At 40.9% G+C, this 22,479-nt stretch overlaps 1 long non-coding RNA gene across 1 annotated transcript; it reads left to right on the top strand.

Annotated features, from left to right (window-relative positions):
* Window positions 1-14,712: 14,712 nt before the first annotated feature.
* Window positions 14,713-20,237, top strand: LOC309640730. Its single transcript, XR_014252365.1, has 2 exons — window positions 14,713-15,286; window positions 15,638-20,237. It is a non-coding gene; the product is annotated as an uncharacterized lncRNA (long non-coding RNA).
* The last annotated feature ends 2,242 nt before the right edge of the window (window positions 20,238-22,479 follow it).

Raw genomic sequence — 22,479 nt, 5'->3', positions numbered from 1 at the left:
AACACGTATTTATGGAATCTTAAAAAAAAAAAAAAAAGAAAAAAGAAAATGGTCAGAAGAACCTAAGGGCAAGACGGGAATAAAGATGCAGACCTACTAGAGAATGGACTTAAGCATATGGGGAGTGGGAAGGGTAAGCTGGGACAAAGTGAGAGAGTGGCATGGACATATATACACTACCAAATGTAAAACCAATAGCTAGTGGGAAGCAGCTGCATAGCATAGGGAGATCAGCTCGGTGCTTTGTGACCACCTAGAGGGGTGGGATAGGGAGGGTGGGAGGGAGGGAGATGCAAGAGGGAAGAGATATGGGGACATATGTATATGTATAGCTGATTCACTTTGTTATAAAGCAGAAACTGACAGACCATTGTAAAGCAATTATAGTTTAATAAAGATGTTAAAATATTTTTTTTAAAAACCCTGCTATTAAGGTGAGGATCAAGGAGGGACATCTGGTGGGGTTTGGGTAGAGGGGGTGCTGCAGTGAATGTGTGTTCTCCAGCCCCGTAGGATACTGGGCACCTGCTATGATGGTGAGGTGGTGGCATTAGAATGTTGACTGAAAAAAAAAAGCACATCCTTAGAGTTGTGAATTAAATTTTATTTGGGGTGAAATAAGAACTATAGCCCAGGAGATAGCATTTCAGATAGCTCTGAGAAACTGCTCTGAAGAGGGAGGGGGAGAAGGTAGTATTATATATGATTTTGGTGAAGGGGGTACGTGCAGTTAAGCACACATTTTGGCAGAGACTTGCTGTTAGTCATGAGGAACAGATGTTACTGTTAATGATTTTAGTGCTTTTCTAAATGAGGAGATGGAAGAATTGGGCTCATAGAATCTTCTCCTGAAAATATCTAACTATCTGAAGGCCTGTTCTGCCAGTTTTTTCAGAACACAGAGTGTGTCATTCCTGGTCTCCACTCTGAACTCCTTTCAGGGTGTGTTGAATGTCAGCAGCTACAGCAGCTTGTGACTTAATTTTTGTAGAGGCAGATGGCAAGTGCCAATTTTTAGTTGGCAGGAAGGAGTAGAGAAGAGAAAGGGAGAAGGAAATACTAGCAACAAGTTTATCAGTTCTCAGTGTTGCCTTAAGCCAGTCTTGGGGCCCTTTCTCGGGTTTAGAAAATGATGAGAAAAGGGAAGTTTTTAAAACTTTTAATTAGAGGCACTCATTTGGCTGAGTTTTGTTTGGGAGCTTTGCGCATTTCAAATATTTTTTTTAACTCAATAATTAATGAAGGTACTAGTAGATGTTAAAACTATCTCAAAGGAGAATTCCACGAACACACAAAGACACACACACCCATAAATCAGGGATGATGAAATATATTTGCTAACAGGCAAAAGTGGTTGGTACCATATAGGGCGGGAAAATGTAATATTTTGAGGTTTTCTTTTCCACAGGGTAGAAGTCAATTGTATATTCATAACACAAAATTTTGGGGTGTTTTTTATGACAAATATGTTTGGATTACTATGAGTTTTTCATAACTTTTATCCATGCAATATTGTAAAATAGTCTAATCAAGGCAAAGATGGTCAAAGTTGTCCACAGCTATAGAGTCAGATAATCCCTGGAGGGTCCACTGGACAAGATACCGGCACTCCACTGAAAGGATAGCCAGCAAACCTTTTTGCCCACTTATAAGTCTGGGATAATTTTCCTGACAAAATGAGGTGAAAATGAAAATGACTCTGAGTAGGTAGTTTTAACAAGAATGTAGTTCTGAGGCTAAGGACAGTAGCCTTATATGTATCATTATTTTAAGGACTTTTAATTTATTATCTATCTTCTTTCATCTCTGTAACCCTATGAACTATGTACTATCATTCCCAAATTACTGATTGAAAAAACGCAGAGATGTTGAGTTATTTGTCTTGAGGTCACACAGCTGGTACACAGCAGAGCTGGAAGCCCAACCCAAGGAGTTTGGTTCTACAATCTGTTCCCTGGCCTGGACTGAGGTAGTGAAGAGAGCAGCCAGGAGGAAAGATAAAATAGTGGAAAGAATTGAGAATGTTTTAATCCATGTTTATTTGGTGTTTTGAAGATTGGAGAAGGGTTTATCAGATCATATTGTTATGGTGTTATTTTATTGCAAACAAAGGTAAGGTAGTATAAAGTGCAATCGTCCCTGGCTGGACACTGCCGTCATCACTGTTTCCAGGATATAACACTCTTCTTGTTAATAGAAATTAATTTCTTGATGATATAATTATAAACATCTCTTATTTATATTGGACATAGATTAGGTTGGAAAATGCCCTCCTCTCCCAAGCAAAAACGGGGTGGAGTTTAACATCTTTTAGCTTTTAAATCAGATGTGGGTTCAAATCTTGGCTTCCTGTTCTACTAGCTTTGTTAATTTGGACCACTAGTTGCTCTCACTGTTTAAACACTGTGCGTATATCATTGATTAGAATGCTGGCAGGCACCCTTATAAATGGTCTCTGTCATTAGCATTACCCAGCTTGATGAAACCCAAGTGCTGTGTTCCTGTGGTCCTCATTCTTGCAAATGGAGGCACATCACTCACAAAGCTGAGGAGACAGACCTTGTATCTGTTTCTCCTGAAAATGCACCAGACGGTAGGATTTCTTTTGTGCAAAGAAGGTCATTTGAAAAAGCTGGGACTTGAAAAAAATTTGTGTTTTCTCTAACACAAAGGCTTATGCTAGGATATTCTGTAAGATTGCTTCCAGTACAGACCATCCTAGATGCAAGTCAGTGAGATATCTTTGGGCTATTGGCATCATCTGTGGAGGGTTTGAGCACCAATCCTTAATCCTTGAAATAAAGTGCTATCTGACAAAGATCCAGTCCCCATGGAAATGCTGCTATTAGACTGTGGGTACCTTTATTAAGCAGCAGCCTGCCCCAGGACAGAACGACCTTCAAGTTTCTTTAAAAACTGCTAACATTTAAAAGATGAAAGAAAAATGAAACAGAGGCTAAGAGGAAGTTGAAGTGCTGAATGTCAGCGCACCTGTGTTTACCGAATGACCTTGGTTAATGCATAGTCTAAGGCAGTGGTCCCCAACATTTTTGGCACCAGGGACCGGTTTCGTGGAAGACAATTTTTCCACGGACGGCGTGGGAGGGATGGTTCAGGCGGTAATGCGAGCGATGGGGAGCGATGGGGAGGGGCAGATGAAGCTTTGCTCGCTTGCCCGGGCCTCACGTCCTGCTACGCAGCCCAGTTCCTAACAGGCCGCGGACCTGTAGCGGTCCTTGGCCCGGAGGTTGGGGACCCCTGGTCTAAGGGAACGAGGCCATTGGAGTCTGTGAGAACCGTGCGGAGTGGGGACCTATAGGATGATAGTGACTGAACCGAGACAACAGCAAAGGGCTGCGTGAGGTGCCTTGGGGTGATCTGCTCACCCCTGCCACTGTTACACTGCTTCCCTGACGCCTCCCCAAAGACTCCATCCGTAAAGTCTAAAGTCTTGGCAGGCATTTAGTGCCTCTTGTAAGAAACTGAGCTGGTATCTCACGATCCAGGGGTGAGGGAAGAAGCTGGTTTCCCACCCGTTTCAGAGAAATGACTACATGCTATACATGGCAGAGACGACAATGACGATGGTGGTGGCTGGCGTTTATTCAGTTCTCACTACGTGTCAGTCACTGCCTCAGCACATCCTCACTCCCCACATTTGCAGAGTCCAGGGCAAGTGTACAAACAGAGTTCATATGCTCTATGTTTGCATATTTAAAAAACTATTAATCAAGCTAAACACTTAAAAGAAGTCTGTTCTCCTATTTGACAAATATTCCTTCATAACAACCTGGGGAACCTAAGGCTCAGGCTCCCCGACATTCTGTGTAAGAACGTGGAAGCCCAGGAAAAGTCAGCTCCTAGCTCACCCCCTTCTCCTCCTACTTACTGTGCGACATGTGAACGTCCCATATCACAGGGCCAAGCCCCCCCAGCCTTACTAACTGCCACTCTCTGGCCTCCCTCAGGAGGGGAGATGCTCACACCAGCAAGGGCTCAGCCTTCAGGAGGAAGGGTGCAGAGAAGAAGGCTGCAAAGGCCCTGGGGAACGTGGGAACATTTGGGTCCCTGCAAGGGGACATTTGGGTCCCTGCCCAAATGGAGTTCTTGGTGCTCAAATTTCTTCTAGGAGGGATAGCGTGAGCTGGAGACAGGGAGGGGAGAGGCCACTTCCTTGCCACCCCTCCACACTTCCCAGATTCCTCTCTTTGTAAGAAAGAACCCTGCTATAGGAGGGCTAGCGTAGAGTCCCCTAGAGTCTAAGGTCCAGGATGGGTGCCTCGTGCCTGGGTCTGAGGTATACTGGCTTTAAGTGTATCATCTAATTTAAAATTTTACTGCTCCTAAAATCCCATGAAGTTGTGACTGTTATCTGCTTACAGATGAGGAAACTGAGACTTAGAGGGTTCTGTAACTTGCCCTCTAGTAATGGGATGAAATCAGGGCAGTCTTGCCTCCGGAGCCTGTTCCTAACACAGTACAGTAGCCCAGAGATATCTATATAAAATAAAACTGAGATAACTTTTTCAAAATCACTGAAATGAGATATGGTTTAAATAAGCTATAATTCATCCAAAATAATCACTACTCAGTTTTGAAAATATCTTGATAGGTGTCACATTGCTTAAGATCCTAGCATAAATATTATAGAGATTAAGATGCTTCTCCAACAGGAAAGATGTTTCAATATCTGGTTTAATCCACACCTCATCAGTCCAAGGTATTGAGAAGAGTACTCTCTCTCCATCTCTAAGGAGCAGGGCGAGGCCTCTTTTTTAAAATGGAAATTCAAGTGAATAAGAAACAGTGTGCTTTTCTGGCCCCTTGGGATATGAAACCAGAGTTCAGCGGGTCCTGATTGTGAGGAAAACCCTGGGCTCTGTCCGGAGATCTTTGTCCAGAGCACAAAAGAGCCAGTGCAAGCCACTGACACATGAGAACCATAAGATAAAGTCTGGTTGCAAATGTTTGGTTTTGCTCCATACTAAGAATACACGTTTGCACTTTCAAACATGCACTTTCAAAGCATGTTGAGAAGTGCCACTGCAGTCTCAGCGAATGGAGCTTGTCCCTGGCACATAAAGGTGAAGATTCTTTTGCAGACTAATGGTACCTCCAATTTTGAACATAATTTTATTGACAGGCAGTTCAGAATTCAACGCTTAGAATAAGTAAAGATACTGTGCTTCTCTCACTTATACTTTTATGGTGCATGTCCAAAGGGGATTTATCACGACAGGCAAATTAGGAATATTTGACTGTTCAAGTTAGAATAAAACCAGTTTTCTAGCTAAGCTTTAAAACCTGTCATTTTAGAACTTTCTGAGCATTTAATTTCTGTGTAGATTGTACAGATGCACTTTCATTAATCACCCTAGAAGCTTTTAAGTGATGAAAGAACAATACTTTCCATTCTGACTTACATAAATAACTTTCTAATTTTAGGTCAACCATATTATGGTTTTTATGATTTTGCTGTGGCTTCACTTTTTGATTTAATTACATGCTGCTGAAAGATCCTCTTTTCTGCTACAGAGTACTGAACTTCTACCTTTTTGCATGTTAATAAGTTCACAATCTGCTGAGAGTACCTATAAATAACATTAATGATATGAGACAGCTACAGTTTTACCACCTTATTGTTTAAAACAATCACAGGTACTTTTCCAGATTAAAGGACATTAAACAGACTCTACAAATATGTGCAATACTTGATGCTGTAGTGGGCCCTGTACCAGAGCAGACAGTGCTATGAAGGACATTATTGAATCAGTTGACACAATTGGAGTGCAGGTGGCATATGAAATTAGTGTGTGTGTGTGTGTGTGTGTGTGTAGAAAGAATGGAGAGCATTCAACTAATAAAGAAAACAGAATAAAGTGTATCAGCAAGAGGTGAATCTGGGTAAGGGGATATGGGTGTCCTTTTATTATTCTTATTTTTGCAATGTTTTGGTAAGTTGGAGATTATTTTCTAATAAAAAGTCTTTTAAATGGCATGTTACAAAGAAAAAGCTCCATTAGAACTTTTTGCCCTGGGAAATTCTTTCATGTATTATTCACAAGTTTAGCTATGCACTATAAATAGATATTTAATATTTACTTTCCTTGCCTTACTATAACCCTGTTGGTTCCAGCTGAGTCTGGGGAAACCTGGCCGAGTCACTATGGCATCTGGTGACAGAGCTGGAGAGGCCGAGGAGAAGCTTGGGAAGAAAGAGGCCAGGCCACGGCCTCCCCGCTTCCCGGGGCCGCTCCTCCCAGCTGGAAGCCTTCCTGTACTGACACGTGCGGCTCCCACTCAGCGCTCCAGAGTGACTGAGCAAGTAAATGAACAATGCAAGGAGAAGGATGGGTCTTTTAACTAATTTCATATCAAATGTAAGCAACTGACTTCCACTTCTGGGAAAGTGGAATATACATACTTTTCCCTATTCTGCTTGTTAAGTACAACTAAAATCCCTGGACTTTATAAATAAAGTCTGAAAGGTAGTAAGAAGAAGGCAGACCATATAGGTTCATTCAGGACCCAAGGAATGGCCCGGTGGTAAGTTCCCTGTCTCTCTCTTTGCCTTCTGTATCCCTGATTTAGAAATGGGGAAGCCAGCAACTCAGAAATGCCAACAGTGCAGACACAAAAGGCCCACCAGGACCTGCTCTCTCCAGCTAAAGAACCAGGAAGGGGCATCCTCGCAAGACAGGACACTATGACACAATAATTGCCCTACTCCAGCCAGAAATCCCAGACAAAACTGTCACTGTCATTTAAAAATTGAAATGTAGTTGACATACACTATTATGTTAGTTCCAGGTGTACTACATAGTGACTTGATATTTGCATACATTATGAAATGATTACCATGACAAGTCTAGTAACCATCTGTCCTCATTCTTCTTTTTTTGTCTTATTTGGACTCATACTCATGAAAACTCTTTCATGGGCCTAACCAGTATTTGGGAATTACTGAGTAGGCCCAAGGCTCTGGTTTCACAGATGAGAAATTGACTGATTTACCCAAGGTTACTAACCAATCAATGTCATATGGGGCATAATGATTTCTGGTTCAATATTCCTTTCATTACATTTGCTAAGTTAAGTTTCTGGTCACGTTAAATGATCAACAGCTATATTTAATCTCAATTAACCATCTCTCTCCTCTAGAACTGCTGAGACTCTGAGAATCTTAGAGTTCATGTCCATAGATGTCTCACCAGAAGGGATCTTGCATATCAGATACAAGAAGTAGTGTGACTTCAAAAGCAGCTTCCCTGGTTTTGTAATTCCAAGAAATAAATACTGTAGCATTTTAGTAGAGATTCTTATTTAATAAAAATTTGCTTTTTAAATTGAGTGCTTTGATTTGAAGATTTTACTCAAAACTAAAAATAACAGAGGCCGCTCTTTTCAAACTTTTTCATATCTCATGTGTGTGCAAGCTCAGGGACTGAGCAGTCAAACAGCATCACTTCGTAAGCTTAGAGCTATTTTTAATTTTCCTCTCTTTCCCTAACAACATTATCCAATTTCTACTCCCATAGTCTGTGTAATTTTTGAGCAGTTCTATCCTAAGATATGAATTCAGCTTTTCTCTTTCCAGTCTATTTTTCCACATTCTTCTCATTCATGTTTTCCTAAAGTAGTTTAGGAATTTGCTCTTGGGCCCTAAAGTGAATAAATCACCCTTAATCTGGCATGTGAATGAATATCTGATCACATTGTATGACTTTATTTTGAAAGCTCTCATCAGCTATTTCAGTTTCACTAATCCTAAGAAATTTTAGACATTTGACCCATTCTAACATGGGTTTTATAAAAGACAAAAAAGGAGCATAAATATATGTTATTCTTAGGAAAATAATAAGAGATCAAAAGTTTCAGGAAGAATAATACAAACCACAAAGACTCCTGCCTATTCAAAAAGGGCACTTGTAATCCCTGTTCTTTTTTTCTGCCCTTTTCCCCCTGTCACAAACTAAATATTTTCCTGGTTCCAGAAACTCTATATGAGAAAACTGAGTTTCTTCACTTGCAAACCTTTGTTACACAAAACTAGACCACTGGGATTTTGATGGCAGGATTCTTGGAAGTACCAAATTTTGATCACTTAACAGAATTAAAAGAACTGAAATATTTTACTAAGTTTTATCAGTTTTAACTATTAGATAGAAATATACTTTAGAAGGTAAGAAATTTGGCATTAAACACCAATTAACTCTGCTGCTTAAGAGCTGTGTGACTGGGCAAGTTACTTTACTACTCAAAGCTATACTTTTCTGTATTACCTATCTGATAGAGCTGAGAGTGACAACAGTAATGATAAATAGCTAACATCTATTAGACATTTACTATTCCAGATATTGTGAAATATTTTACTTGATGATCTCACTTAATTCTCAAAACACTTTAGTACAATGAAGCTTGAAGTTATCACAGTTAGTGTTTAAGCTGGAATTCAAATCTGGAATCTCTGACTGTAGAAGCCATGCTGAAAAAGATGACTTAAAATGAGTATTGTATGAGGCAATGTGCATAGCATATCTGACATATTATAAGGACTCAGTAAAACTTTGCTATTTTTTGTTAATATCAAAAGAATGTTTCAATTAATATGAAGGAGAATTAATATAATAACATTCTGAGGGATATTACAGCTTATAGAGTGTTCTGCTTAAGCACTGACAATGACTAGGTTCCTTGGGGACACACACAGAATGACATTTACTTTTGTTGCTCAGATTCTAATACTAAGCACCTGCTTTAGTGAAGGTGGTCTATAAACATCAGTTGAATTAAAAGCTGTTCAGAATGATCATGAATATTTAATGAAGTCCATATTTAATCTATCACAATAATCAAAACCCCCAAAGAAGACCTTGGCATTAACAACTGGCCTACAACAAAGGTCCCTGCCTTCTTTTTCCTGTCTGTAACATGATTACAGCCCTCATTATGCCAAGGCTTCATAAGACTGTTATTTTAAGACCCATTCAAGATGCAAAGGACTTTGCCTAGTTTTGCCTTTATCAAATAGTATTTATTAAGTAACCACCTGATTCTCAAATTGTAATGAAGTCATATAAAGCAAGCCAAGGGATGATTGTTTTCTTAATCAAGCCCATCCGAACAAGACCCTGAATTGTCTCAAGAGAGCTTGAATTATAGGTTTTGGGGAAATAAGATTTCGAAATGCATTTCTAAATAAAATATGGTTGTGATCATTTCTAATCCAAAAAGAAAAAACTTATTATTTCTTTATATTATTTGGATTTATTACATTCCCTTCCAGTAAATGTCATTATTATATATTTTTCATAAAGTACATAATTTTATATATTGTTCAGTGAAATGCCTCCATTCTGCAAATGAGGTACAAACAAATTTTGTATCATCTTATAGTCACACAACTGATTGGTGGCAGAACCAAGTCTCTCTCCAGATTTAGGGATTTTCTAGGCATCTGAAAAGAAACACATCCTCAGAATGATGAAGGTCGAATAATACAAAAGACAAGCTTCAAAACAGTTCAAATATCCAAAAACAAAATGGCATTATCTAATCATCAATACCTGAATACTGTTAAAAACTTTCAACCTTATACTATTTTTCTCAAGGCCAAATTCTTATGAGAGTTCCTTATCTTTAATTTTTTAAAGAGGAAAATTTCATTGAAACTAAGCTCTGCAATTAAACACAATTAATTAATGATTTTATGCAAATCAACACATTTCTAGACAACTACTTTAATTATATTCCAGAAAACGTAGATATTTGGTCAAAGACTTTGTGCTAAGCTGTTGCTGCTAAGAACCTATATGTACCCAAATCAATATTTAAAATTTCTTGGAAATCTTTCAATTGTACACAAAGCCTTAAAAACTAAAGTGGATGAGCCTGAATTTAATCTTGTACAATAGTTTGTGAGGTTGTTTTTAAATCTGTTGTAATAAAAACCTTAGATCCACATGGATCTGTTTTATGCACAAAGATTTTTTCTTCTCTGGACAAAAAGATGCTGGTGATGGAGGGCAGGTCTCATTAAAAAAGAAACCAAATAGCGTAATCACTTAGGTATGTAAAAAACTTTCTGGGCCACCACAAAACCCACCCTGAAAAAGAGTTTGCTCACTGGAAAGAATGGGAAAACCAGGAATAACAAGTCAATTAAAATTTCTTTATGCTCCAGTGTAGCAGATTGTAATTTCTAAAAATGGCCATAGCAATATTTCTGGTCCCTCATGTTCCTTCTTGAATTTGGGCAGTGCTCTGTGGCAGCCAGAATGAATGGAAGTGGCAGAAGTGATTCTGCATAGTTTCTCAGGCTAGGTCATAAAGGAGATATGTTTCTGCCTGGCTCCTGGTCTCAGGACGCTCACCTTGGAACCCAGCCACAATGTGTGAGGAGGCACAGGCCACAGAAAGGGGTCACCTGTAGGTGACACGGGTGACAGCTCCAGCTGAGCTCTCAGCTTATGGTCGACATCAGCTGCTGAAACATGAGGAAGGAGCCTTCGGGTAATTCAACCCCAGACTGAGCTGCCTGGCTGACATCAAGTGGAGCAGAGATGAGCTAGCCCCACTGACCCCAGCCCAACTTGAAGATTCCTAAGCAAAGTAAACGTCATCGTAAGCCACTGCTTTTGTGGTCTGCTACTCAGCAACAGATAACCAGAGCATCCCGTTTTTGAAAGGCACAATCACAAAGTACAAACTAATTTTCATTGAATTCTATTCTATTGGCTTTTAATTATCTCTCTCATTTTCAAATTCTCATTGAAGGAATGAACAGATTAGACTAGTGTGAACATTTGTAGATCGGTGTGCTGAATAGAACAGAGAAAGCCCACAGGTGAGAACACGGCACATCAAATCATCCACATGTTGCACCCCTGACGCGACTGCCATCCAGAAACATCTGATATCTCTATGGTGCAGTCACTGGGCTGGGACTAAGCAAAACCCTAACCAGAGGAGACTGCCTTCAGTAGCCCCTGTTCTTTGCTTTCTGCTCCTTTGAGCATCCCTTTCACCCAGGCACCTAGTCCGACCTGGCAACAAAGCAGCTGGAAAAGCCAATCACAGGAAGGTACCAACAGAATTTTAAGCTGTTGTCTTCTCAGAAATGAGATGAATTATGGGGTGGGGAGGGGGGAAGCACAAAGAGAAGCAAAGCTGAGTATGAAGGGAATTAATGTGTGTTTCAGGGGCCTGTGTAGGAGACTGTTTGAGCCAGAGAGTTTCCTTGGCACTTTTCAAATTCCACCAGCAGCATTCTAGGCAGAAGTTCCAGAAAACACAAAGACAGGAAGATGTAGAATGCCACAGAGTTTTTACAAGCCATTCTGTATTTCTTGAGTGTATAGGGGCAAGGGAGGAATGGCAGGAAATCAGACCAGATGTGCGGGCAGGAGACTGAAAGTGAGGGTTTTGCATGCCCTGCTTGCAATCAGCCCTCACCGAGAAACCAGTGGGAAGCTACAGAAGAGTCCCAGGAGCACGGGAGGAAAATTCCCCAGGTCAGGGGTCAGCAGATTGGGAATCAACTCGTGGCTCTTCCTGTTTTAGGTGCCTGATAAGGCTCAGGGCTCAGCGGGGCTGAGTCACTGCAAAGATTCTCCAGCTCTGGGAGTCCACGTTATCTGAGCTACTGTACCCTGAGACAGGGGGCCATCATGGGGTGATGGAGGTGGAGATTCCACAGCAGCACGAGCTGCGAGCTACGGGGTCTATACCTTCCAGGGCACCTGCCTGAGGGGTGAGGAGCAGATCCATGCTTTTCTTTATTTTTAAAATATTCAATTCAAGACCATGACAAAATGCCCACACTCTGTGGGGTTAAATTTGAAAATAATATTCACCAATGCTTCTTTAGCTTCAAATTCTACTGTTCATAACACTATTTTCCCTCCCTCCTCCTCAGTCAGCCAAGTTGGATTTAAAATATTTAAGATGATATTTCTTTAAATTGCACACACATCTGCGAAGTAGAAAGTTGGAAAATTAGGCAAAAATATGTCACTGAGATGAGTCTGAATTTCTAAGGACAAGAAAGACTGGGAAAGCAGCCCAGTTTTGAAACTGGGAATCAAAAATTGGCTAAACTTTTTTGTAGCTTATTTGACAAAATTGTCTTAAAAATTATAGCTTATTTTAGCCAAATAAATTCAGATGAAACTCAAACACAATGCAAAGAACCATAAATGAGGTATTTGTGACATTTTCCGAAACAAACATAGTGCATTCGTTTCTAGGAAAAGTGGCCAATGGAAAGGTACATATTCCCAATTACAAGGAACAGAAGAAACATGAGAATTAAGACAGCTAATGACACTGCCACCGACGACACACAGTATTTCTGCCTTTGATTAACTATGTGGCTTTAGACTTTTCTATACTTTAATCTGTCACACAGTATATGTTAAAAAATACAGTAATTACAGACCTATTCTACCTCCTAGCAAACTTGTGAAAACAATTGGTGGGACATTAATAGATTCCCGCAGTAGGTATTACTGAGCTTGAATTTCATTTTCTGGCTTGGGCAGGTCTTCCTGAGCTGCAAGGAGGTAAATATCTTTTCTCAACACTCCTGTTAAAGTCTCTGAGGTGACTGAGTGTCAGCACAGAAAGTGGCTTAGCTGTCATAGGCACAGCCATACATCTGACCAAGCAGCTAACAGAACAGCAGTGGCCTTGCTTGGTGCTATAAATGGCCACAGAGGAAACCCAGCCTGGCGCTTAAGTGTAGCCTGGAAGCCTGGCTTCCAGAGCATGGGGCCCAGTGGGGGAAATACACACACAGATACTCACACAGTTCTCCACACGTATCCACAAACAAGACAGAGTCACACACACCCACACATGTATATGAAGACAAATACACAGATACATGCCCAGTCCATAAAGATACACACACACAGATGCACACACACATGCATAGACAAGACAGACATGGATGGACACACACACACACACACACACACACATACATACCCACATGTGTACACAGACAGATGCACACAGATACACACACACCCCCCGCATACACATACACAAAGACAGAGACTGACACACACAAAGCCACATGTACACCGATGTGAGGCATTCTCTCCAGACTCTGCTGGGGTGGGCAGTGTGGGGTTGAGTGTACGTGAGAGGAAGAGGTCTCCTGACCAGCCAGGGAAGACTCCCTCCCCTGCAGGCTGTTAACATGTTCTATCTCTAAACAGGATCCTGATGTGTTTGGGGCATGTGGGTGTTTCTCAGACTTCCACACATAGCAGCTATATTTCGATCCTGAAGATCTGTTTGACAGACCGAGGCCCTAGCTGTCTGCATGTAATTTATAAATCTTCGGAGAAGCTGACGACAGTCAAGCTCCCCACTTCAGCCCTGGATTAAGACACTTGCCAAGCTGACAACTGGCAGGGCTGCATCTCTGCTTACTTAGACTCCCTGCTGCATTCACATCAGAGGCCGCATATTCTGAAAATTCATAATTCTTCCCAATGAAAAGTATTAGACACAGCCATCCAGAAAAAGCATGCCCAACAGGTGTGAGGCAAGCCAGGAAACAGTGAAGTCTGCAGTTAGGGGGGTCTAAGCATCCCTCTTTGAGTCTTCCTCTCGTTTCTGTCTCTCCTCCTGCTATAAATATACTGTGTCTTTCCTCATGCTTTCAATTACAATCCAGAGAGGGAAACACGGGAGACACAGATCTAAATGTATGGGTGTTTTCTATCACTGTGTTTGTGTTTTTATGCTGTTGCAAGACAGTTGGCGATTTGTAGTATTTCAGATCTCTTAGTCACTCTTTAAGACGTGTTCCTCTTCTCCAAGAAAGCTTCCTTGACTGCTCTACACACACCTCTCTTCCCATTGTCTAGGTTAGATGTCCATCTCCTGGAAAATTCCAATACCCTCTACAAACTTCTGTCGTTGTCCTTCATCTCGGAGGGCCTCGGCCAGCAGCGGCTTGAAGCAGGATTTCAGTTCCCGGCCAGAGCTTGACATCAGGCCGTGGCAGTGAGAGAGCTGAATCCTAGCCAGTAGACCAGTGACCAGTGACCATTGACAAGGCCCTGGCCCTTTGGCTTTGCAGAAATGAATTCCCACAAAGACGGAAAGTAGTGAAGCAAAGTGTTTATTAGGAGGAAAAAGATTACGTGTGGATAGACACACAGGCGGACTCAGAGAGAGAGTCGCACCCTCGTGGTAGCTTAAATCACTTTTATGGGGCAGTTCTTCCAGGCTTCCCTTCGCCAATCATCTTGCTTTGCCTGGTTCTGAGTCCGTATTTGGTATATCTCAGGACCCTCCCAGGTGTGCCCGCGCATCTCTTAGCCAAGATGGATTCCAGAGAACAGGCTTATGGGTAGGTTGACTTTTCTCCCCTTTTGAACTCCAAGGAGCCTTTCTGCACGTGTGTACTTGGGAAGGTCTCCTTGATCTCAAGAATGAGTAATATGTGGTCTTTTATCTCTTATCTGGGTAGGGCTCAGCCTCTCCTATTATCCTCCTGTTATCTTCATCTTGGAATATCTGTCGGTAGGGGACACCCTCCAACTTCTCAGCCTGGGGCCCATCTATCTCCAGCCTCATCTTTTTTTTTTTTTTTTAACATCTTTATTGGAGTATAATTGCTTTACAATGGTGTGTCAGTTTCTGCTTTATAACAAAGTGAATCAGCTATACATATAGCTTTACATATAGTTTTGATTTGCATTTCTCTAATAATTAGTGATGTTGAGTATCCAATCATGTGTTTGTTGGCAATAGGTATATCTTCTTTGGAGAAATGACTATTTAGGTCTTCTGCCCAGTTTTGGATTGGGTTTTCTGTTTTTTTGATATTGAGCTGCATGAGCTGCTTGTATATTTTGGAGATTAATCCTTTGTCAGTTGCTTCATTGGCAAATATTTTCTCCCATTCTGAGGGTTGTCTTTTTGTCTTGTTTATGTTTTCCTTTGCTGTGCAAAAACTTTCAAGTTTCATTAGGTCCCATTTGTTTATTTTGTTTTTATTTCCATTCTCTAGGAGGTGGGTCAAAAAGGATCTTGCTGTGATTTATGTCAGAGAGTGTTCTGCCTATGCTTTCCTCTAAGAGTTTTATAGTGTCTGGCCTTACATTTAGGTCTTTAATCCATTTTGAGTTTATTTTGTGTATGGTGTTAGGGAGTGTTCTAATTTCATTCTTTTACATGTAGCTGTCCAGTTTTCTCAGCACCACTTATTGAAGAGGCTGGCTTTTCTCCATTGTATATTGTTGCCTCCTTTATCAAAAATAAGGTGACCGGGGGCTTCCCTGGTGGCGCAGTGGTTGAGAGTCTGCCTGCCGATGCAGGGGACACGGGTTCGAGCCCTGGTCTGGGAAGATCCCACATGCCGCGGAGCAACTAAGCCCGTGAGCCACAACTACTGAGCTTGCGCATCTGGAGCCTGTGCTCCGCAACGAGAGGCTGCGATAGTGAGAGGCCCGCGCACCGCGATGAAGAGTGGCCCCCGCTTGCTGCAACTAGAGAAAGCCCTCGCACAGAAACGAAGACCCAACACAGCCAAAAAATAAATAAATAAATAAAGTGAAATTCTTAAAAAAAAAAAAGTAAAAAAAAAAAAAAAAATTAAAAAAAAAAAAATAAGGTGACCATATGTGCGTGGTTTATCTCTGGGCTTTCTACCCTGTTCCATGGATCCATATTTCTGTTTTTGTGCCAGTACCATACTGTCTTGATTACTGTAGCTTTGTAGTATAGTCTGAAGTCTGGGAGCCTGATTCCTCTAGCTCCATTTTTCTTTCTCAAGATTGCTTTGGCTATTAGGGGGTCATACAAATTGTGAAATTTTTTGTTCTAGTTCTGTGAAAAATGCCATTGGTAGTTTGAAAGGGATTGCATTGAATCTGTAGATTGCATTGGGTAGTGGAGTCATTTTCACAATGTTGATTCTTCCAATCCAGGACATGGTATATCTCTCCATCTATTTGTATCATCTTTAATTTCTTTCATCAGTGTCTTATAGTTTCCTGCATACAGGTCTTTTGTCTCCTTAGGTAGGTTTATTCCTAAGTATTTTATTCTTTTTCTTGCAATGTTAAATGCGAGTGTTTCCTTAATTTTTCCTTCAGATTTTTCATCATTAGTGTATAAGAATGCAAGAGATTTCTGTGCATTAATTTTGTATCCTGCCACTTTACCAAATTCATTGATTAGCTCTAGTAGTTTTCTGGTAGCATCTTTAGGATTCTCTATGTATAGTATCATGTCATCTGCAAACAGTGCCAGCTTTACTTCTCTTCTGATTTGTATTCCTTTTATTTCTTTTTCTTCTCTGATTGCTATGGATAAAACTTCCAAAACTATGTTGAAAAATAGTGGTGAGAATGCACAACCCTGTCTTGTTCCTGATGTTAGAGGAAATGGTTTCAGTTTTTCACCATTGAGGACGATGTTGGCTGTGGGTTTGTCATACATGGCCTTTAGTATGTTGAGGTTAGTTCCCTCTAGGCCTACTTTCTGGAGGGTGTTTATCATAAATGGGTGTTAAATTTTGTCAAAAGCTTTTTCTGCAACTACTGAGATGATCATATGGTTTTTATCCTTCAATTTTTTAATATGGTGTATCACATTGACCGATTTGCGTATGTTGAAGACTCCTTGCATTCCTGAGATAAACCCCACCTGATCATGGTGTAAGATCCTTTTAATGTGCTGTTGGATTCTGTTTGCTAGTATTTTGTTCAGGATTTATGCATCTATGTTCATCAGTGATACTGGCCTGTAGTTTTCTTTCTTTGTGACATCTTTGTCTGGTTTTGGTATCAGGGTGATGGTGGCCTCGTAGAATGAGTTTGGGAGTGTTCCTCCCTCTGCTGTATTTTGGAAGAGTTTGAGAAGGATAGGTGTTAGCTCTTCTCTAAATGTTTGATAAAATTCGCCTGTGAAGCCATCTGGTCCTGGGCTTTTGTTTGTTGGAAGATTTTTAATCACAGTTTCAATTTCAGTGCTTGTGATTAGTCTGTTCATATTTTCTATTTCTTCCTGGTTCAGTCTCAGAAGGTTGTGCATTTCTAAGAATTTGTCCATTTCTTCCAGGTTGTCCATTTTATTGGCATATAGTTGCTTGTAGTAATCTCTCATGATCCTTTGTATTTCTGCAGTGTCAGTTGTTATGTCTCTTTTTTCATTTCTAATTCTATTGATTTTAGTCTTCTCCCTTTTTTTCTTGATGAGTCTGGCTAATGGTTTATCAATTTTGTTTATCTTCTCAAAGAACCAGCTTTTAGTTTTATTGATCTTTGCTTCATTTCCTTCATTTCTTTTTCATTTATTTCTGCTCTGATCTTTATGATTTCTTTCCTTCTGCTAACTTTGGGTTTTTTTTGTTCTTCCTTCTCTAATTGCTTTAGGTGTAAGGTTAGGTTGTTTATTTGAGATGTTCCTTGTTTTTGAGGTAGGATTGTATTGCTATAAACTTCTCTCTTAGAACTGCTTTTGCTGCATCGCATGGGTTTTGGGTCGTTGTGTTTTCAGTGTCATTTGTTTCTAGGTATTTTTTCATTTCCTCTTTGATTTCTTCAGTGATCTCTTGGTTATTTAGAAGTGTATTGTTTAGCCGCCATGTGTTTGTATTTTTTACAGATTTTTTTTCTGTAATTGATATCTAGTCTTATAGCGTTGTGGCCGGAAAAGATACTTCACATGATTTCAATTTTCTTAAATTTACCTAGGCTTGATTTGTGACCCAAGATATGATCTATCCTGGAGAATGTTCCATGAGCACTTGAGAAGAAAGTGTATTCTGTTGTTTTTGGATGGAATGTCCTATAAATATCAATTAAGTTCATCTTGTCTAATGTGTCATTTAAAGCTTGTGTTTCCTTATTACTTTTCTGTTTGGATGATATGTCCATTGGTGAAAGTGGGGTGTTAAAGTCCCCTACTATGATCGTGTTACTGGCAATTTCCCCTTTTATGGTGTTAGCAATTGCCTGATGTAATGAGGTCTCCTATGTTGGGTGCATAAATATTTACAACTGTTATATCTTCTTCTTGGATTGATCCCTTGATCATTATGTAATATCCTCCTTTGTCTCTTGTAACATTCTTTATTTTAAAGTCTATTTTATCTGATATGAGTATTGCTACTACAGCTTTCTTTTGATTTCCATTTGCATGGAATATCTTTTTCCATCCCCTCACTTTCATTCTGTATGTGTCCCTAGGTCTGAAGTTGGTCTCTTGTAGACAGCATATAGACGGGTCTTGTTTTTGTATCCATTCAGCCAGTCTATGTCTTTTGGTTGGTGCATTTAATCCATTTACATATAAGGTAATTATAGATATGTGTTTTCCTATTACCATTTTCTTAATTGTTTTGGGTTTGTTATTGTAGGTCTTTTCCTTCTATTGTGTTTCCTGCCTAGAGAAGTTCCTTTAGCATTTGTTGTAAAGCTGGCTTGGTGGTGTTGAATTCTCAGCTTTTGTTTGTCTGTAAAGCTTTTAATTTCTCCATTGAATCTGAATGAGATCCTTGCTGGGTAGAGTAATCTTGGTTGTAGTGTTTTCCCTTTCATCACTTTAAATAAGTCCTGCTACTCCCTTCTGGCTTGCAGAGTTGCTGAAAGATCAGCTGTTAACTTGATGGGGATTCCCTTGTATGTTATTTGTTGTTTTCCTCTTTTAATTTTTTTTTTGTATTTAATTTTTGATAGTTTGATTAATATATGTCTTGGTGTGTTTCTCCTTGGATTTATCCTGTATGGGACTCTCTGTGCTTCCTGGACTTGATTGACTATTTCCTTTCCCATATTAGGGAAGTTTTCAACTATAATCTCTTCAAATATTTTCTCAGTCCCTTTCTTTTTCCTTCTTCTTCTTCTGGGACCCCTATATTTTGAATGTTGGTGTGTTTAAAGTTGTCCCAGAGGTCGCTGAGACTGTCCTCAATTCTTTTCACTCTTTTTTCTTTATTCTGCTGTGCATTAGTTATTTCCACTATTTTATCTTCCAGGTAAGTTATCCATTCTTCTGCCTCAGTTATTCTGCTATTGATTCCTTCTAGAGAATTTTTAATTTCATTTATTGTGTTGTTCATCACCGTTTGTTTGCTCCTTAGCTCTTCTAGGTCCTTGTTAAAAGTTTCTTGTGTTTTGTCCATTCTATTTCCTAGATTTTGTATCATCTTTTTTTTTTAAAAGATTTATTTATTGATTGATTGATTGATTGCTATGTTGGGTCTTTGTTTCTGTGCGAGGGCTTCCTCTAATTGTGGCAAGCGGGGGCCACTCTTCATCGCGGTGTGTGGGCCTCTCACTATCGTGGCCTCTCTTGTTGCGGAGCACAAGCTCCAGATGCACAGGCTCAGTAGTTGTGGCTCATGGGCCTAGTTGCTCCGTGGCATGCGGGATCTTCCCAGACCAGGGATTGAACCCGTGTCCCCTGCATTAGCAGGCAGATTCTCAACCACTGCGCCACCAGGGAAGCCCCTAGATTTTGTATCATCATCTTTACTATCATTACTCTGAATTCTTTTTCAGGTAGACTGCCTATTTCCTCTTCTTTTGTTTTGGTCTGGTGGGTTTTTGCCTTGCTCCTTCATCTGCTTTGTGTTTCTCTGTCTTCTCTTTTTGCTTAACTTACTGTGTTTCAGGGCTCCTTTTTGCAGGCTGCAGGTTTGTAGTTCCCATTGTTTTTGGTGTCTCCCCCCACTGGCTAAGGTTGGTTCAGTGTGTTTTGCAGGCTTCCTGGTGGAGGGGACTGGTGCCTGTATTCTGGTGGATAAGGCTGGATCTTACCTTTCTGCTGAGCAGGACCACATTTGGTTATGTGTTTTGGGGTGTCTGTGACCTTATTATAATTTTAGGTAGCTTCTCTGCTAATGAGTGGGGTTGTGTTCCTGTCTTGCTAATTGTTTAGTATAGGGTGTCCAGCACTGTAGCTTGCTGGTCACTGAATGGAGCTGGGTCTTAACATTGAGATGACAATTTCTGAGCGAGCTTTCACTGTTTGATATTATGGGGAACCGGGAGGTTTCTGGTGGACCAGTTTCCTGAACTAGGCTCTCCCACCTCAGAGGCACAGGCATGACACTCGCCTGGAGCACCAAGACCCTGTCAGCCACATGGCTCAGAAGAAAAGGGAGAAAAAAAGAAAGAAAGAAAGAAAAAAAATAAAGATATTAAAATAAAAAGTAAAAGAAATATTAAAACTTAAAAAATTAAAAAGTAATAAAAAAGAAAGAAGAGAGTAATCAAACCAAAAAACAAATCCACCATTGATAATCAGCACTAAAAACTATACTAAAAAAAAAAAAAGAGACAGAACCCTAGGACAAATGGTAAAAGCAAAACTATACAGACAAAATCACACAAAGACGCGTACTTGTACACACTCACAAAAAGAGAAAAAGAAAAAAGAGGAGGAAGAAAGCCACCAAATCAATACAAATCTACCAATGATAATAAACTCTAATACTAAACTAAGATAAACATAAAACCAGGAACAAATCAGATGCAGAAAGCAAACCCCAAGTCTGCAGTTGCTCGTAAAGTCTACCACCTCAATCTTGGGATGATTCATTATCTATTCAGGTATTCCACAGATGCAGGGTACATACATCAAGTTGATTGTGGAGATTTAATCTGCTGCTCCTGAGGCTGCTGGGAGAGATTTCCCTTTCTCTTCTTTGTTCACACAGCTCCTGTGGTTCAGCTTTGGATTTGACACTGCCCTTGCGTGTAGGTTGCCTGAGGACGTCTGTTTTTCATTCTGACAGAACAGGGTTAAAGAAGCAGCTGATTAGGGGGCTCTGGCTCACTCAGGCCGGGTGGGGGGTGGAGGGGTACAGAATACTGGGCGAGCCTGCGGCAGCAAAGGCCAGCGTGACATTGCAACAGCCTGAGGTGCGCCATGTGTTCTCCCGGAGAAGTTGTCCCTGGATCACGGGACCCTGGTAGTGGCGGGCTGCACAGGTTCCTGGGAGGGGAGGTGTGGATAGTGACCTGTGCTTGCACACAGGCTCGTTGGTGGCTGCAGCAGCAGCCTTAGCATTTCATGCCCATCTCTGATGTCCGTGCTGATAGCCGTGGCTCGCGCCCGTCTCTGGAGCTCGTTTAGGCGGTGCTCTGAATCCCCTGTCCTCGTGCACCCTGAAACAATGGTCTCTTGCCTCTTCACCAGTTCCAGACTTTTTCCCGGACTCCCACCCAGCTAGCTATGGCGTACTAGCCCCCTTCAGGCTGTGTTCACCCAGCCAACCCCAGTCCTCTCCCTGGGATCCGACCGAAGCCCAAGCCTCAGCTCCCAGCCCCCACCCATCCCGGTGGGTGAGCAGACAAGCCTCTCAGGCTGGTGAGTGCTGGTCGGCACCAATCCTCTGTGCGGGAATCTCTCCACTTTGCCCTCTGCACCCCTGTTGCTGAGCTTTCCTTTGTGGCTCTTAAGCTTCCCCCCTGGCCACCCCCATCTCCACCAGTGAAGGGGCTTCCTAGTGTGTGGAAACCTTTCCACCTTCACAGCTCCCTCCCAGAGGTGCAGGTCCCATCCTTATTCTTTTGTCTCTGTTTTTTCTTTTTTTTTCCCCTACCCAGGTACATGGGGAGTTTCTTGCCTTTTGGGAAGTCTGATGTCTTCTGCCAGCGTTCAGTAGGTGTTCTGCAGGAGTTGTTCCACATGTAGATGTATTTCTGATGTATTTGTGGAGAGGAAGGTGATCTCCACATCTTACTCCTTCATCATCTTTAAGGTCTCTCCCAGGCAGTATTCTGATAGGAAGCCTCCATGCCTTGAGCCACTAGTCTTTCCTCTCCTGCCTCATCTTTAACTCATTTTTTTATATCTGTTTATGTGGCTGTTTTTCACGTTACACTCAAATTCCTTAGGAACATGCCCAGTATATTCAGATCTGTCATCTCAGGACCAGGCACATACAGGATAGGTACTTGACAAAAATGTGACGTGTTCAGAAAAATTCACAATTAGGGCTGCACGTTTATCACAGGGATTTTTTCAGGCATTTGTGTGGCTTTATGGGCCTTTCCATGGAGGTAGTCTATCTCTGATAACCCACTGACACCACAGTAGATGGGACAGCAAGTTGAGGTGGCAAGTTCTCAGGCTCTGAGCACACAAGAGTGTTTCAGATGGTCTGACAGCTTTGACACTTGCAGGAGAGTTTTTCATCAGGATACATTGTCCACTGTCTGAAATTCTTTAATTACATTCATTACTCTTTGTTACTATTTGTTCTCTGATGACTGTAATAATTTTCTTGCTTGGAGTAATCAACATATTTCAGAGACATCTACTGTTTTCATTGTTAAAATAAATTTTAAATAGAGAATGCTAAGTCTTTGTAATCAACTGAAACCCATATACATCATCTGATTGCACAGTCCTTCTTTGACATCCCTGAGAAATGTGTTCACATCCCAGTTACATGGGTGAGGGTGTTGCACCATTTTTAATTCTTGGGGTTGTTAAGAG

Source organism: Balaenoptera physalus (assembly GCF_965194825.1).
Source record: "Balaenoptera physalus genome assembly, chromosome: 13".
In the NCBI taxonomy this organism is placed as follows: Eukaryota; Metazoa; Chordata; class Mammalia; order Artiodactyla; family Balaenopteridae; genus Balaenoptera; species Balaenoptera physalus.
This window is presented reverse-complemented; position numbering and strand designations above follow the sequence as displayed.